Source organism: Plecotus auritus, assembly GCF_963455305.1.
Source record: "Plecotus auritus genome assembly, chromosome: 3".
NCBI lineage: Eukaryota > Metazoa > Chordata > Mammalia > Chiroptera > Vespertilionidae > Plecotus > Plecotus auritus.
The window spans coordinates 203,844,043-203,860,773 of record NC_137772.1 but is presented as its reverse complement, the minus strand read 5'-3'; the positions used below and the strand labels follow the sequence as shown (position 1 = coordinate 203,860,773).

Below are 16,731 nucleotides of genomic sequence, written 5' to 3'. Positions count from 1 at the left end.
TGCACGGGATGGCGGCCCATCACTAAATCCGAGAGGTACTTTGAACTGAGAACCTCTGTCTCCCATGGGAGGCCTTTGCTTAGTTCAGTCTGACCTATCTCTGGGTCTCTGTTGGAGAGAATTGGTTCTTGGATGGGACATTGCATACTGTCTTAGACCAGCCCTCTCCTGTCTTAAATCTCTAACGTTAAATAACTTAGCTCAGTTCAGGGGCAAAGGCAGGCTGGGTGTTTGAGGGCTCCAATTCAGATGCTCCTTCTCAGAGCCACTCCCATGCTTCCTGTGGGTCCAGCTCTAAAGCCTCTCAGTGCCCTCTGGCCGTTGTGTAATTAAGTCTCAGAGTAAAAGCAGCTCAGGGAATGTCTTTTCACTATTTGAGGCCTCTTGTCCCATGGAAGGTTGATTGACATCCTGATACTTCTTCCAGGGAATCAAGTGTGAATGATGTGTCAAATAGTCCAACTTGCCCCTTAGAATCCAGTCTGAAGTTACTATCAGAGATGAGTGAGTTTTTAGCTTTCATCAGATATTTTGGTAGATCTCATATCTCTGTAGGGTGAGCATACATCTAGTTTTGCAAGGAGCGTCTTGATTTATTCCTATTGTCCTGATTGGTTTATTTATGCTTATTTCACTGTTACAAGTTCCCGAATGGGCAAACAAAGAAGTTCACTCTCATATCTATATATATAAAAGCAGCCCAACGACCAGAATGGTGGAACAACCAGAACAACTGGAACAACCGGTGGCTATGATGCACACTGCAGCAGCCAACCAGCCTGACCCAGGCCCCAATTGGCCAACCCTCCCTCTGCCCTTCCGGCTGGCCCGGCTCCCAGTCGGTCCCCAACACCCAGATTGGGGGTGGGGCCAGCTGGCCAACCACCAGTGGCTTCTTCCCCTCACCAGCCTGGCCCGATGGGCTCCCACCCATGCACGAATTTGTGCACCGGGCCTCTAATTTAGTATAAAATGGAAGCTTATTACCACCATGGAGAGGGGATGAGAGAGAGAGAGAGAATGTCTGCCATCCAGCCCCACAGCTGTTAACCCTGTGGGTGGGAACGAGAAAAAGAAGGCCACCCTTGAATAGCAGACTTGCCGTGTTTCCCCCAATGTAGAATTGTTTTCCTATAAAGCACTGCATTTAAAAAAGTTCATAGACTGTACTGTGAATTCAGAGGTCAAGATTGCACAAGAGCAAAGCAAATGGTTCACTCATGAGAGGTGACTAGGCAGACAAGTTCACTGCCTGGCAGCACTCCAGGGGCAGCGCGCGGTTTTGCAGTGTGGAAGGTGTTCCCAGCACGTGCACAGGCCTCTGGCTGTCGCAGTCCCCCTTTGGTTACAATACTGTCAGTGTACCAGTTGCTGTGGAAATGTTACCTTCAGTAAGCACATCGTTATTGGTTGTATTTGTGTCATTAACCACCAAATGGTATAAATTGGAGGTTTTGTGTGTGGGCTGAGGCATGCTGTACACTTGCCCATGGATATAGCACCAAGTTAACTGTTAAAATAAATGCAGTCATTTCTGGAAAATAAACTAGTTGACAAAAATCAGTTTCAGCCAGTTTTTACTCTAAAGACTGGTAATCCACTATTTCTAGCTATGTTTTCTTTCAGATATAATTTTACTCAGAGATTTGAACAAGCTCCAAGCATTCATCCGTGTTTTGTTTTGTTTTTGCTGCATGAAGCCACCAATTATTTTCAGGAACTGGCCAATTTTGTTATTGAGGGCCCCTGAGTCGGTGTTATCACTGAGAGAGCTTGCCTGCAGGCCCAGCTCCCCACCAGCCGCTGTGCTTCCCTGGCTTCACAGTGCCAGGGCTGTTTGGTCAACACAGCTGGGGGCATAGTATCACGTGAATGACTCAGGCCGCAGAGCTTGTTTTCTCAGCTATTTTGATAGACGCTTTAAAAGCAAAAAAAAAACAAAAACCCAAACAAACACAAAACAAAACAAAAAACCACACATTAGAGACCCTGTGTCAAAAGCTGTGCTCTCCACACTAACAAATACACCTCCCCTCCATTGGTAGCACCGGGAGCAGAATGAAGTGTGTAAAACTGCCTTCCAAAGAGGACAGCTGGGCTCAGGCCTCTGCAGCCCAAACAGCTCTGGCGGGAAGTGCTTTCTCCCTCCTGAGGGCGACCCAGTGCTGGGGACGACTAGTTCTGGTGGCAAGCAAGGCCTCTTTTCCCTTTGCCTTCTTTTAGTCAACTTTCTAATCCCCAAATGACAGCTCCCTCAAGAACCCACACTTCTTAATTATCCACAAGTGAGCAAGAAAGTGAATGAAAGCAGTGTCAAAGGGTAGGGCAGTCAACAAACCTTCTTTGGCCCATTATGTATATAAATCATTGTGCTAGGTTCTTAATGTTGTCTCACTGAATCTTGGAAAATAAACTCCATAGTGAATATTTTCATCCAATTTGGTACTAAATAGGGGAAAGCAAGGTTAATTTTTTTCAAGATGAAACAGCCAATATTGCGCTCTACATAGTTAGATTCAAGCCCAGGTCTGGTTGCAAACTAAATGCCTGGGCCTTCACTGTGGTCAAAGTGTTACCGGGGAGACAATGAGACCTCGGTTCTTGTCTTCTTGAAGGAAAGGTTTCAATCAAGAGACAAAGTGTAGAAAAGCAAGCATTTATTGACTGCGGCAAAAAAACATAATTAGAGAGAGAAACAAGGAGGACATAGGAGAAGCAACAGGAGAGCCTAGGCTGGGTGGCCTTGGCTCACCGGGAAGTCAGAACAGGGAGCCATGGAGACAGGTTCAGAGGGTTCGCCTGGGATGAGCTGCTGCTGCCCCTGGCTGCGAGTCTCCTGGGGTCGCTTAGAGGTCAGGGGAGACCTGCCTGTGGGGGAAGGGTAGGGGAAGGGAATAGCATAGGTATGCTCCCCAGAGGGAGATCAGATGGTACTGGGACCTTTGTTTTCAGGGGTTTTAAAGGCTGGGTGTTGAGGGGAGGTTTTAGGGGCAGATCAATAGAACAGTCATCAGCTTTATGCTGATGTACCAAAATGAGATTCATTCTCTTAATTTGTCTGTCCTTTGGTGTGGTTGGGAAATGGCACTGATTGGATTTCTATCTGTCTCCCTGAGTAGGGTGATTTAAGCTGTTTACCCTCTGGTTGGGGAGAAGCGCAACCATTTACTCTTAAGTATCCTTGGTTTAGGGAAGATAGGTTTACTCGGTGGCTGCAAACTGTTTAACTATCTGTCTGTTTCTTTGTGCAGCTTGTCCTGTAGTTTTCCTAGCTTTTACTATCCTATATAATAAAAGCCTCATATGCAAATTGTCCCCTCGCGAGTTTGACTGGGAGTTCGACCGCTCGCCTTGATGTGCGCTGACCACCAGGGGGTGGCATGGAACATGGAGGGCATTGGCAACGCAGCACTGGCAGCGGGCAGCAGTGGAGGCACTGCTGGCCCTGATGGGCCCTGAAGAGAGTGGGACTGCAGCGGGATGGTGGAGCAGGTGAACGGGCAGCACCAGGCCAAGGCGGGTGTGAGTGGGGGCCCGATCGACCAGCCGAACATCCTGCAGATGGCGACCAGCAGCAGCAGCGGGAGTGGGGCTGCCACCTGGCTCCCAGGCACTGAGGGAGCCGGGGGGGGGGGGGGGGGGGCTGGCCCCAATCGATCACCTCATAGGCGGGATGGTGGAGCAGGTGAAGGGGTGGCACCAGGCCGAGGCAGGGTGCCAGGTGGGGCTGCGGGGCTGTGAGGCTGGGGTGCAAGCTGGGGCCCAATCCCTGCAGGCCACTTTGAGGGACCCCTCCCATGCACAAATTTGTGCACCAGGCCTCTAGCACTATAATAAAAGCAGATCAGAACCTTTGGGGATTCCATGTGAAGTTTGATCAGACTAAAGACTGAAGATGCAAAATATTTCATTTTCTCTTTGTAATAGTCCCCTGTCCTATGACTGAGTTGTTTCTGCTTGTTACTTACAAATGTACTAGCTAATTTTACATCTCAAGCCTCACCTTACATTGCTTTATTTGTAATGCCCTTCCTGTTCTACCTGCCTGGCTGTCTCTCCAGGAATAGCACGTTTGTGAGGATTAGGTATAAGAACCAGTAACTGTAAAACAACAGTGGCTTAAGGAAGATATGTATTCCATTCTCATGTAAAAAGTTCAGGCTTGGTATCATGGCTCAGTCTGCCCAGGCCCAGGCTACTCCCACATCGGGTGTGGTCATCATCCTTCGAGTTAAAGGCATCATCTGTTTCTGTAATTAGATAGAGGAAGAGATCCAGAAGAGGACAGCATACAAGTCAGCTCACTCTCTGTTTTTATTTTATCTTTTACGTTTAAGTTCAGCTCTCTCTTAAGGAAGGTCCCTTAGGCACTCAGGACAGTTCCACTTATTTTTACTGACTGCAGCTTACTAACCTGGCCATGCCTCGTTTTAAATGAAATTGTGAAATTTAGTCTTTATCCTAGATGGGCATCTGCCTGGCTCAAAACTTCATTGCTATGGAAGCAGAACATAAAAAGATGCTCTTCTGTGAACCAGCTCCTAATCACTCCTTTAACTCTCTTGGAAATTTGGCAACATAATTCTCGGTGTAAGTACGATATTCTGTATCTCTGTGCTTCCGTTAAAACATCCATACATTTCATTATTATTTTTGTATTGTTTATTTTGTTTTAAACATATCTTGCTTCCCAAATTATATTTTAGGTCCCTCAAGTGCTGGAACCATATTTTAATTGTCTCTGTATCCCTGGTAGCCAGCAGGTGCCTAGGAGCAAATGATTGCTAAACGAAGGAATGAAGAAATAAGCATCTGGATGCTTATACTAAAGCATGGGATTTATCTATAGATGAAGACTAACTGGAACTTTAAGAAAACAATCAGTTGTGAGGGTCTATGGGAGGACTAGAACTTATGGAAATTCTTGTACTCTAATCATGAGAACACTACACACTAACAGGGGTGGGCAAACTTTTTGACTCGAGGGCCACAATGGGTTCTTAAACTGGACCGGAGGGCCGGAACAAAAGCATGGATGGAGTGTTTGTGTGAACTAATATGAATTCAAAGTAAAGGAGCAGAGGGGAGAGCAAGAGAACCAGATAGAACTGCCGGATCCGGCCCGCGGGCCGTAGTTTGCCCACGGCTGCACTAGAACCTTACAGGAAGAACTTTATGTTTATAATAAAGCTCTATGGTTCTAACTTCCCCTTCCATTAACTTCCTTTCCCTTATATCAGGGTGGGGAACGTCCGGGCTGTAGAAGGCCCGGGAAATCATTTGGTCTGACCTTGCCAAGGCAACTGTAGTTGGAACTCAAAATTCAATAAATCTAGGAGCTTTGTTCATAGCAACATAAATTTATATTAAGTGAATGCTGTTAAAAATATCCTAATGGCCCTTGGCAGAAACAAGGTTCCTGACCCCTGCCTTAAAAAAACACTCCTTCATCTTGGCACACAGGCCAGAGTATGCCCTTGGCTTGAGATTCCTGCATGCACTGAGTTGCAATCCTTTGTTTTTCCCCGAATAAATCCTTTTTGATGACAAAATAACTAGTTGATATTATTTTTTAGTAGACACTATTAACTCTTAGAACCTGAGCTCTTTAGCTTAATCTAGACATTCCTGGCATTAATTGCTTAACTAAGCAACTAAGAATCCCTTTATCTCATTAACGATATGATTTTCAGTAAAGTGATATGGGAGATGTTACTATAAAATACATTTAAAATGTATTTGTGATGTAATTATAAATTAATGAGTGTGTTTAATGTACTAATTGCACAGTAATAAAACACCATTAACATTCTTAAATTCCCAGGACCAATTTTATTACTAGAATAAAAAGAGACTGAGTTGTTTTAATGAATATAAGGCTATTGCCCTGCTCTCATTTTCCACCTCAACCAGAAAGAGTCACAACAGAACTGAGATGGGTGGGTATTAAGTATAATTAGTAGTTTGAATCTCAATCTTGATCCTTTCTTTTGCTTCTAAGGAGTTTGAGATAGAGGTTAAGTGATCTGCATATGGCTCCCAGTTTTAATTTTCAACCTATTTTGGAAAGTTAATTATTAGTATACTAGAGGCCCGGTGCACAAAATTCATGCACTGGTGTGGGGGGGGGGTGTCCCTCAGCCCAACCTGCACCCTCTCCAATCTGGGACCCCTCAAGGGATGTCCGACTGCCGGTTTAGGCCCGATACCTGTGGGATCGTGCCTAAACCGACAGTCGGACACCCCTCTCACAATCTGGGACTGCTGACTCCCAACCGCTCACCTGCCTGCCAGCCTGATCACCCTCTAACCCCGCCGTGGGCAAACTATGGCCTGCGGGCCGGATCTGGCCCATTTGGCTATTCTATCCGGCCTGCGGAGCCAAAAGAGCGGAGGGTTCTCTTGCTCCCCCCTCTGCTCCTTTACTTTGCATTTATATTAGTTCACACAAACACTCCATCCATGCTTTTGTTCCGGCCCTCCGGTCCAGTTTAAGAACCCATTGTGGCCCTCGAGTCAAAAAGTTTGCCCACCCCTGCTAACCACTCCCTTGCCAGCCTGATCAACACCTAACTGCTCCCCTGCCGACCCAGTCGCCCCCAACTGCCCTCCCCTGCCAGCCATCTTGTGGCAGCCATCTTTGACCACATGGGGATGGCCATCTTGTGCAAGGGCGTGAGGGTCATTTTGCATATTACCTCTTTATTACATAGGATTTATACTTTGTGAGTATATTTGTAAAAGTTCTCTTAAGAAGGCAATTATGTTTATTTGATTTTAGAAAACTACCACAGGAACTAGCACAAGTAATTAAAGGTTAAGGTGGTTGGAAGAATCTTACAAGTATTTATTATCTTAAGAGTTCAGTCTTGAGAGATGTGGTAGAGATGGCTTGTTGCCCAGAACCCAGTTTTTTCTTCTCCCATTGTAATAACCAGGCACATGGCCATCCAAAATAAACACTAGATTTTCCTGCTCTGCTTGCAGCTCTGTATCAATATACCAGTTTCTTAACCTCTTTGAATTTCAGTTTCCTCAATGGTACATTACAAATAATAATGCCTGCCTCTCAGAATGACATCATTTTATACATAATTCTATTAGAGTGTGTATTAGTCCTAAATACTATAACCTTTCATTTAGAAATTTCTCTACATTATCTTGAATTCCGTAAAACCTAGATTATGTTTAATTCATATTTGTATCCCTGTGTCCAGCTCTCAGTACATTTTTATTGACTCTAAAACAACTATGCAGTACAATGCAGCAATAAAGACTAAAGCAGACAGGACATTTTTCATACCTGTCATATTAAGTGCAAATTTCAAGCTCCTTTAGTTGGCAGGTAAGGCATCTTTGGAAGCAAAATTGAGTCTACAAAGTCAACTAGAATAGAGTGTAACTTGATAAGTGACTTCCTCATTGTTTCCTACTTGCTTACATAATCTATGCAGCTTCAGCCCTAGCCGGTTTGGCTCAGTGGATAGAGCATTGGTCTGTGGACTGAAGGGTCCAAGGTTCCATTCCAATCAAGGGCACATGCTTGGGCTGCGGGCTTGATCCCCAATAGGGGGTGTGCAGGAGGCAGCCAATCAATGATTCTCTCTCATCATAGATGTTTCTATCTCTCTCTCCCTTTCCCTTCTTCTCTGAAATCAATAAAAAATATTAAAAAAAACAATAATCTATGCAGCTTCAATTAACGTCACTGTGCCCTTTGCTCTCTATGCTGTAGCTTCATGGCTTTGTAAGTTCCCCCAACTCACCAAGACTTTTATAAACTCAAGACTTTCTAAGAATTTATCTAGAATATTTGTCCCTCTATATTAGTCAAGATTCTCCAAAGAAACAGAACCAATAAAATTATATAGAGAGACATATAAATACAGGGATGGGCACAAGACAGTTTACAGTTGTTCATATGGAAAAAGACATGCCGTTTACTATTATTACAATAGCTGTAGTAACTCAAAAGAATGTTACCCACAACTATAGACCTACTTTTGCCTGCCCCCGTAATACTGTAGAAGATGGAAGTACCTACTCTAATCCTGCTTCTTCATAACCTGTCCCTCAGACAGACAAAACACGAACAATCCAAATACTAATGACAGTTTGATCTTTAAGTTTTACTCCTTTAGCTTCTATTGGAAACATAAAATTAAAAATGCAATTATTTATTTGGCAAAGAAGTGTATCAGGGGACACCCAATAGGAGGACAAAATAAAAAATAGCACTTGCTGTAGTGTAGGCAGAAGCTTTTGCAGTCCCACCTAAAACGCTAGAGAAGATGCTTGGCTTTATCTGGTGACATACATCGGCAAGCATTTCTCCCAGGGATCTGACCCACACAGTGTAGTCTTGATGGACACAGGTGCCCACATTCCTGCAGGCAGTGCCGGCTGCCTACCGCTCATGTGCCTCAGATTGTACCATGACCTTCTGCTGAGAGGGCAGTAGGGCAGGGACAGCTTTGTCTCTCATTTTTTAAAGCTCCTTAAAATAGCTGCAGGATTCTCATCAGCCAGGCTCATCTGAGAACTAAAGACTGTTCTCTGTAACTATTGGTTGTTCAAGCCTATCCTTCAAGGCAAAAGACTGAACCTGCATGGTTCCTTTCTAAAGACATGTTGTTAGGAGGGTGAGTTAAAAATTCTAAGATTGCCCTAGCTGGTTTGGCTCAGTGGAGAGAGCGTCAGCCTGCGGACTGAAAGGTCCCGAGTTCGATTCTGGTCAAGGGCATATGCCCGGGTTGTGAGCTCGATCCCCAGTAAGGGGGCATGCAGGAGGCAGCCAATCAATGATTCTCTCTCATCATTGATGTTTCTATCTCTCTCTCCTTCTCCCTTCCTCTCTGATATCAATAAAAATATATTAAAAAAATAAAATAAAATAAAAATTCTAAGATCAAGGAGAAGCTACATCAAAGAGTCATCAAGGAGGATGGAGGGGGGAGGGCAGTGGTTTGAGGAGACCAGTGGTTCTCAATGTAAGAGTGCATCAGAATCACCTGGGAGACTGGTTAAAACACTCTTGGGCCCACCCCCAGAATTTCTGATGCCGTGGGTCTAGAGTGGGGCTGAATTCACATTTCCAGGAGGTCCCCTGGGGATGCTGACGTTAGGACCACACTTTGTGATCCAAGGACACACTGTACAAACAGAAAAATAATAGAATATTTCTTATCTAAAATGCATCCATGCACCCTCAGTAAACTAGCAAATTGAACTCTGATTCAGCAGGGCTTCTCTGAGATACACAAAACCAACTGCATCAGACTTGTCTGGATTGCTTGTAAAATAAGGGCGATTTCACCACTTCATTATGTGGATTTCTAGGGGTAAATACAGAAAATCGCATTTTAAACAAGGTTAATGTATGCAGACGGGTTCTTGAGAACCACTAAGTAACGTTTTACATTTGCCAAAGAATGAGAGAAATTCACAATGAGTTTAACAATGTCTACAATAGAATGTATCTAGTCCTAAGAAGAATAAAGACCAGGAGACTGTCATTTGGGATATTTTTGGAGAGCACATTTTTTGGGACTTATGCAAGGAAAAAATTCAAAATGATCTTTTGGGTTTCTCTTAATCTTCTAATCATGTTTAAAATTGGGTAATATTGGTGTGTTATACTCTGCATATTACTACTGTAATGTAAGGGGGTTTTGTTATTTATTCTTGAACAAGATAGCCTGGGTCTTTATAACTACAGTCATGTTAAAGTCACCATCTAGCCTATGGAATGGTATTCAGCTATGTTGTGTTTCTAATACTGGCTGCACATTAGCATCAGTGGCTAGCTTTTAAAAATAATAGAATCACTCCTGGGAAGGACATGGGGAAGGGGCTAAGCGTCTTGATTTTTTACAAACTTCTCAAATGGTTTCTGGAGTCAGGGTTGTGAAGAACTCCACTGTTTGCTCATTGTTCCAGTGTTGGAGATAGGAGCTTCTCTTCTGAATGTACTGCATTGTTTCCTATTAAATAACAGACCTAGAATAATCCTTGCCAGATCCACAGTTCATTCTTCATCAATTCTTGCACTGCTGTGGAACATAAAATAATCCCAGTCGCTGGATTAGATTTCTGCTAGACCAGCATCTTGCACATGTTTAATAGCCATCTATCTTCTGTCCAAAATGATTTTTATGCTATTTTAATCTAACTGAAAGACTTTGATGAGCTAATTTACAAGGTAGCCCTCAAACCTGTCTCTTCCCTCCAACTCCATCACAGCTAGGGTTTTCAAACAACTATGTTCATTACACTTATGGCCACAAGGTGGCGGGCCGATCCATTTAATAACAATGCAACTTCATATCTGGCTACAACTATCATTTTCCCTTTTGTCACTAATAAAGGTGTCACCTTCCTGTAAACAAAGACCACAGAATCTTACAACTAGTGGGAAATATGAGAGATCACCTTCATTGATTGTCAACTTTTTTTATCTTCTAAAAGAGTGGAGATGCATTACACATTTTTAATTATCTGATTTTCTAGTGTCTCAGAATCTAGATAAAATTCTAACACATTTATCTCAGACACATGGAAATCCTTCTGTTAAAATATTAATAGTAATGCATATCCAAGAAATGAAATAAAAGCATATTTGAAAAAAAGAATAAAGCAGATCTGTTTCCTCATAATTACCTAACAGGTAAAAAAAAAAAAAAAAAAGCCCTGGCCAGTTTCACTCAGTGGTTAGAGAGTTGGCCCCGTGGGCTAAAGCGTCGCGGGTTTGATTTCTGGTCAAGGGCATGTACCTTGGTTGCAGATTCGAGCCCTGGCCCTGGTCATGGTGTGTGGGGGAGGCAACACATGACTGGTGTCTCTCATGGATGTTTTCTCTCTCTATCCCCTCCTCCCTCTCTTTCACTCTCTCTAAAAAATCAATGAGAAAAATATTCCTAGGTCAGGCTTTAAGAAAAAAGGAGGGGGGAGACCAAATAAAAATTTATAGGAAGGAAAATGCTTGGCCTTTTATCTCTGAGAGTGTTTGTTTCTATGAAAGGTGAAGTTTGTTGACTGACTATCACTGCAACCCAAAAAGCAGGCATCACCCTGGCTGGGTAGCTCATTTGGCTAGAGCGTCGTCCCAATACGCCAAGGTTGCAGGTTCGATCACCTGTCAGGTCACATACAAGAATCAGCCAGTGAATACATAAACAAGTGGAACAACAAATCAATGTTTCTCTCTCCTTTCTAAGGAAAAAAAAAAAAAAAAAAAAAAAGCACACATCAATGATAAATTCCTTTAAAAATATCTCAGAACTGAATTTATTCACATTGCCTCAGTCTGTAGGTTGTCAATGAAGAACTTCCTCATGTGCTGGTGGATTCAGGAGGCTGAAGTGGGAAAAGGAAAAGGAAATGAACACTTTCTGAGCATCTTTTGTCAAACTACCTCTACTCCTCGTTTGTTTAGGAGTTTAACTTTTCAAATAAGGATAAAAAGAGTAGAACCACATTCTACATTTTGGTATTGCTTTAAAAAGAAAAAAGTGAAAAATAAAAAAAAACACTTTGCAGCCACAAAATATACACCAAAGTAATGTTGCTTAATGGTCAAGTCTACGAAAGAGATTACACATATAGAGCAGTCCTCTCCTTCTCCAGCCTCCTGCATACCATGTCAATTGCCCTCTCACTAACTAATTTTGACCCACACTGGTCTTGTATCTGTTTCTGAAACTACATTAAGCAATTTCCTACTTGGGGGCTGTGCACATGCTGGCGTGTTCTACTACATGGCTCCTCCCTTAGCTCTTCATGTCCAACTCATTCTTACAATTTGTCTTAGCTTGAATATTACAATCTCTATCACCCAGTTAGATATTACAGGTTCCCTGCACTATCACTCTGAATCTCAAACTGTTCTTTTTTGTTTGTTTTATTTATGACACTAATTGGAACTTTTATTTGCTTTTTTTACTTAGATTTCATAATTTCTTTTATTAGAAAGAATGTATACTCCATGAAGCCAAAGACCATGCCTACTTTTCATTCATTCAATAATTGTGTCACTTGAATATTTGATTTGTACCTACTATGTGTCAGGTACTATGCAATTAGGCACACAATAAATGTCTATTAAGTAAATAATAGTATCTCTTGAGAAGAAATCCCCCCTCTTAAAATTTTTTATAAAGAGAGAAGCCAATAGTAAAAGGTCACACTCTTGAATTTATCCAAAGTAGATAATTTCATTTGAATCTCAATGAGAAAGAAATATGTTAGGTAAGCCTAGTAAGTTAAAAATACATGTGAAAAAAATAAGAACATTCACTTACTTAATGATTTATATATGTGGAATACATATCACAGAACCCTAGAATAGAACCAAAATAATCTATCATACATTATTTTAACAAAATGACGAGTTGAAATTTGATGAATGAGACAAAGCTAGCACATTTGAAGTCTAAATTGGGGGGGGGTGTCTAACCTTAATATATGTATTTTTAAAATATATTTCATTGATTTTTTACAGAGATGAAGGGAGAGGGATAGAGATTTAGAAACATTGATGAGAGAGAAATATCAATCAGCTGCCTCCTGCACACCCCCTACTGGGGATGTGCCCGCAACCAAGGTACATGCCCTTGACTAGAATCGAACCTGGGACCCTTCAGTCTCCAGGCCGACACTCTATCCACTGAGCCAAACTGGTTAGGCTAACCTTAATATTTTATTACTAGAGACCTGATGCACGAAATTCATGCAAGGGGCTCGGCCCTGGCAGCAGCCCCAGCTGCTGCCTTGGCCCTCACAGCCCCGGCTGCCTCACAGCATCGCCCCCGCCCACTGTTCATTCTGAAAGGTCATCCAGAAGGTCGTTCTGCTGTCAGGTCTAATTAGCATATTAGCTCTTTATTATATAGGATAGTGACATTTCCTTACTTTAGCACGTATGAAGATTGAAGATTGTGTTTTTTAGTTCATCCACCTATTCAAGCCTTCAAAACTTCGAAAGTGTAGTCTTGGTTACTCACCTAATTATTACTAACTAGAGGCCTGGTGCACAAAATTGGTGCATGGGAGGGGGTCCCTCAGCCTGGCCTGCACCCTCTTGCAATCTGGAACCCCTTGGGGATGTCTGACTGCCAGTTTAGGCCCGATCCCACAGCAGGATTGGACTTAAATCAGCAGTCGGACATCCTTCTCACAATCTGGGACCGCTGGCTCCTAACCACTGGCCTGCCTGCCTGCCTGATTGCCCCTAACCACTTGCCTGCCTGCCTGATTGTCCCTAACCACTCTGCATACCTGCCTAATCGCCCCTAACTGCTCGCCTGCCTGCCTGATTGCCCCTAAACACTCTGCATGCCTGCCTAATCACCCCTAACCACTTGCCTGCATGCCTGACCACCCCTAACTGCCTCTGCCTGCCTGCCTGATTGCCTCTACCTACTCTGCCTGCCTGCCTGATTGCCCCTAACTGCCTCTGCCATGGCCCCTGCCACTGTGGCTTCATCCAGAAGGATGTCCAGAATGACATCTGGAAGGTTGTTCGGCTGTCCAGTCTAATTAGCATATTACACTTTTATTATTATAGATATTTCACTTTCAATTGGATCTCTTTATCCCTCTTTGCTTTCTTAAAAATTATGCCTAATGCTAAATTTCTTGCTTGCCTTCACCATAGTAATCTTCTTTAGGAGAAAAAGTACAGTGGACCATCAACATGTTCTGGGATGCTCATTTCTACTTTATAAATGTCTCTTTTCTTCTCTGTTCATTGTTTAGCTTCATGTCATGATCTTATTTCTTACCATGACTAGCTCAATAGAATAACTCTCCAATCCCATTGTACCCAGTGATTAATGGAGAGAAAAGTGTTTTTATGTTCATTATCTTTCTGTTAATGGAAAAATTTAAAACATTAAGACAATAGTTTAATAAATTACCCTGTGCCCATCACCCAGCTTAACAAACATAATTTCTCCAGTCCAGATGAGTTTGGAGTTCCAGATATCATATGATTTCTTCTGTGAACTTTCAGTGTAAATCTCTGCAAGGCAAATGCATTTTTATAACATAACCTCTATGTCAACAATCATTCCTTAATGTCATCAGCTATTTTATCAGTGTTCACATTTCCCTGATTGTGAACTCGATTGTTTGTCCTTAGGATTTTCTATAGTCCTGGGTTGCTAATGGCACCTCTGTAATGCTGTTGGAAATGTTCTTGTTATTATTTTTTTATTGTAAATTGATATTAAGATACTTAATACGATACAAATTGGATTTATTTTGGGAAATAAAGCCCTATTGTTTTATAATAAGGGTTGCGTACTTGTATTCAGCGATGTTTAATATCTAGTGCTTATTTTTTTTGTTTTTTAGTGCTTCATTTTTATAATTTTAGCAGCAATTGGTGATCATTAATGACATCCAATAATTCATAACGCATGGAAAAAATAGTGGTATTTTAATTCTAGCATTCTCTTTTCATTTATTTGCTGAAATATTTTTATAACTAGTTAACACCAATTATTAGGTTATTCTATGCTATAGTTTATACAGAAAACAGTTTGCTGGAGAAATATTTGATTCTTTTCTTTACTAGTTTTTAAATTAATTAGTAAGCTCATAAGAAATAATTTCAGACTTATAGAAAAAGTTGAAAGAATGGTGCAAAGAATTAATGGATAGTCCTAACCCAGATACCTCAAATTTTAACTGGACAGAATTAAACAGGCCAGAAAGACTTTATTCAAAATGATTGCAATAGGGGAGAGATATTGAATTCAGCTCTGGAAAAACAAGGTGGAAAAGTTCTTAAGAGCTGGGTGAGTTAGTAAAAAGATTACTGGAGAACATTAGAGGAGTGCTGGCCAATGTGGTGAGGCTATCTGTGACCACACAAGAAATAAAGTTGTTCCTTAATGTTTTGAAAATTAATTTTTAACCTGATTACTATTCAAAAGTCCAACTTATTCCATAACACGGTGACTCTGAGACAACTACTTACTCACAGGTGCACACGCAGTACAAAGAACTTTGCTTTAAAACTCAGTTGTTGCCTGACCGGCATGGCTCAGGGGTCGAGCATTGACCTACGAACCAGGAGGTCATGGTTCAGTTCCAGGTTAGGGCACTAGAAAAGTAAATTATCATCATGTGATTAACCAATGCTACCCCAATACATTTAATTTTAAAATAATATATAGCAGACATTTGACACCCATTTCTAGTTCTATTTCTTTAATATATATATTTTTTAATATATTTTATTGATTTTTTACAGAGAGGAAGGGAGAGGGATAGAGAGTTAGAAACATCGATGAGAGAGAAACATCGATCAGCTGCCTCCTGCACACCTCCTACTGGGGATGTGCCCGCAACCACGGTACATGCCCTTGACCGGAATCGAACCCGGGACCCTTCAGTCCTCAGGCCGACGCTCTATCCACTGAGCCAAACCAGTTAGGGCTCAGATGTGCTTTGTTGAAAATTATTCAAAGTGGAGTCTGGACTCCGCAGGGAAGAATGTTGTAATTATGAGGAATGCCTTCCAAGAGCACCAAAGAGAAATTGCTGGCATATATGCCATAAATTTACCATCACGGATACAATTTGAAGTCTTTATTGAAGGGAATAACAGAACTTGAATGCAATGAAGAAAGAGAAACAATGTAGGGGCAACAGCCATGTAGTGGAGAACTAAACAATAAGAACACATGTATTCTTTATGATTGCTAGAGTCTAATAGGGGAACAGCAACACTTCTATTAATCTCTTTTCTACATATTCCAAAGAATAATTAGTATAAAAATAGTAACCCCTTATTCAGAGCTGTTATGAAATGTGAGTCTCTAAAGTTTCTTCCCATTTGTTCTCTAAAAGATACATCCAGGGGAGAAAAATGTGAACTTGTGTGTATAAACAACCCTGACTGTTTCCAGAGGAGCAATATTCTTACAACTGGGTTTGATACAATTTATTGTTGTGGGGTCAGCATAGCATAATGGTGATGCTCATGGTCTGTAGAGAAAGACTATATTGGCTTAAATCTTGATTCTAATTCTTACTAGCAACGCAACCTTGGCAAACTTTCCCCACCTCTCTGGGCCTTCGTTTCTTTATTATTATGACAGCAATAATGATAGTACGCCTCGTAGGATATCGGGGAAGTACATGCTTTAATACATGCAGTCACTGAAGTACTGGTGCTAGCAATATTAAAACCAATTAATAAACATTAACTACATCTTAGGTGTCAAATATGACCAGATTCCCCTTCATATGTATGTCCTATGTGATATTTTCCTCCATTTATTTACCAAGGTCTGAAATTTTTATGTATTAGTAGTTATATCTATATGTAAATATATTTAAAAATCATTTTAAGTCCATGTTTTGATATTTTGTGTTTTATTAAGAGATCTCCAATTACATGTTGATCTTTACATGATTGAAGGAGCACAAGATATTAAAACATCTTTATGATTATCTTCTGTATAAGAAAATATAGAAATGAATATCATGCCAAAAGCTTCCGATTCTTCCTTGCTATTTGTCTTGAAAGACTGGAGCTCAGTGCTTCAGAAGAATTTTATTGCTGCCAAGATTTTATTTTCAGCAGAAGCAATATATCAATTTTCTTCAAAGAAGAACCAGTTACCTTGACAGACAAAAAAATGTCGTATGATTTAACTTATATGTGGAATCTAAACAAACTAAACAAGTAAACAAAACCTAACAGAAACAGACTAAGAA

At 41.4% G+C, this 16,731-nt stretch overlaps 1 protein-coding gene across 2 annotated transcripts in view; it reads left to right on the top strand.

Annotated features, from left to right (window-relative positions):
* The first annotated feature begins 2,661 nt into the window (after positions 1–2,661).
* The window catches only part of KLRD1 (killer cell lectin like receptor D1), a 54,056-nt gene continuing 39,986 nt past the window's right edge, over positions 2,662–16,731 (top strand). Inside the window, exons 1-2 of one of the 2 annotated variants that reach the window (XM_080660540.1) lie at positions 2,662–3,492; positions 4,466–4,590. The gene's annotated coding sequence lies outside the window, so the exon portion shown is untranslated. The remainder of the gene's footprint in view (positions 3,493–4,465; positions 4,591–16,731) is intronic. The other variant, XM_080660541.1, reaches the window with a different exon arrangement.